Source organism: Euprymna scolopes, chromosome 41 (assembly GCF_053919585.1).
Source record: "Euprymna scolopes isolate OS-2025 chromosome 41, ASM5391958v1, whole genome shotgun sequence".
Lineage (NCBI taxonomy): Eukaryota > Metazoa > Mollusca > Cephalopoda > Sepiida > Sepiolidae > Euprymna > Euprymna scolopes.
Window position 1 is genome coordinate 3,628,064 of NC_136522.1, and position 1,980 is coordinate 3,630,043.

A 1,980-nucleotide genomic window follows, 5' to 3' on the forward strand; every position below is an offset into this window, starting at 1 on the left:
CTATGCATGGACGAATGGTGACTTGGTAGAGGTACATGGTACTCTCAATCGTAAGTAATTTCTAGCGCGGTGGAGAGAGCCCAACTTCTTTGCAGCAATGCTATATATATATATATATATATATATATATATATATATATATATATATATATATATATGCTATATATTTGCTCCAATTCATGTTCCCAATGAATGTTAAGCAGAGGATCAGTTGTTAAGAAGATATGAGGAGATGGCAATTTCAAAAATTTAGTTGAGGTCCGAAATGGCAGAATAAAAGATGACGCATTTTTAGTCACATGCAAGCGACTCTATAAATCACTCCGTCGGTCCGGCGGTCCATCGGTCTGTCCGTCTGTCTGTCCGTAACACTTTTGTGCTTGGCATTTTTGGTTAAGATCAAAGGTGTGTTGTTAATACATGCTGTTCTTACCTTTAAAAGTTTTTCTTGGCCTTTTGGCCAAGATCAAAGTGTAGTATCTTTCCGGCAGATGCTGCAAGCTGTGACTGGCTGGGACTGGCTATAACTGGCAAAGACCAGATGTGGGGGCGGCCCCACATGCCTGACCTTTAACCGGCTCCCATTTCCCACCTCTCGGGGGCTGGTCCCCTTTTCCCTTCCCCCTCCCTTCACTCCTCACATTAAAAATTGGCCTTGTGCCTAATTTGCTCAGTGGGGGAGCAAATAAATACCATCTTTCCGGCAGATACTGCAAGCAAATACCATATGTGGGGGAAACCCCACATATAAGACCTTGGTCAATGTAGGGGCAACCCTTCATACCAATTGTCACTATTCAGCTTCCCGGGGAGCTGGTCCCCATTTCCCCTTCACTCCTCACTTTAAAAATCGGCCTTGTGACTAATTTGCTCGGTGGGGGAGCAAATAAATACCATCTGTTCCGGCAGATACTGCAAGCAAAGACCATATGTGGGGGAAACCCCACATATAAGACCTTGGTCAATGTAGGGGCAACCCTTCATACCAATTGTCACTATTCAGCTCCCATTTCGCACCCATTGAGAGCTGGTCCCCTTTTCCCTTCCCCTCCCTCTCTCTCTCCACATTAAAAAACGGCCTTGTGCCTAATTTGCTCAGTGGGAAAGCAAATAAATACAACCCTTCATACCAATTGTCACTATCCAGCTCCCCTACTCCCTGGGGAGTTGGTCCCCATTTCCCCTTCACTCCTCACATTAAAATTCGGCCTTGTGCCTAATTTGCTCGGTAGGGGAGCAAATAAATACCCTTTTCTTGGCCTTTTGGCCAAGATCAAAGTGTAGTATCTGTTCCGGCAGATGCTGCACTTAAGATAATTTGTACCAGTCAATGGAGGGGAAACCCTCTATACTGGGACAATTATTATTTTTGGTAACCAGAGTGCCCCCTTTTTGCCTACTTTTAGGGGAGCTGGTTTTTACCTCACATTAAAAACGGCCTTGTGCCTAATTTGCTCAGTGGGGGAGCAAATAAATACCATCTGTTCCGGCAGATAATGCAAGCAAAGACCATATGTGGGGGCAATAATTTGCTCGGTGGGGGAGCAAATAAATACCATCTGTCCTTACTACATGCTGTACTTATGTTTGTAACTTTGTGGTATAAAGTGGGGATCACTTTTCTGTATTAATTTAATGTAAAATGATCACCCACTTTACAACCAGTCAGTCTCAAAACCATTCAAGTTGTTTTTGAAGGATTCGAGTTATTTTTTAAGCATCCAAGTCATTCTTAAGGTCATTCAATTCATCCTTAAGTTCATTAAAGTCATTTAAGCCATTTACCTTTTACTTATTTAAGTTATTTCAGCTCATTTTTCGGTCATTTTCGTTTATCTTTAAGAATTTCATGTCAATCCTACATTCACGCATTCATTCATTACACGAGAGCACGCGACTAATGGCTATCGGCCTTTTTTACATGAGAAACTGTTTTGTTTTTTTTGTACGTCACATCGTTCCTGTTTTTATTGTTGCAGA

General features: G+C 42.2%; 1 pseudogene; it reads left to right on the forward strand.

Moving 5' to 3' along the window:
- Positions 1-1,246: 1,246 nt before the first annotated feature.
- Positions 1,247-1,394, forward strand: LOC145266777 (U2 spliceosomal RNA; annotated as a pseudogene).
- The last annotated feature ends 586 nt before the right edge of the window (positions 1,395-1,980 follow it).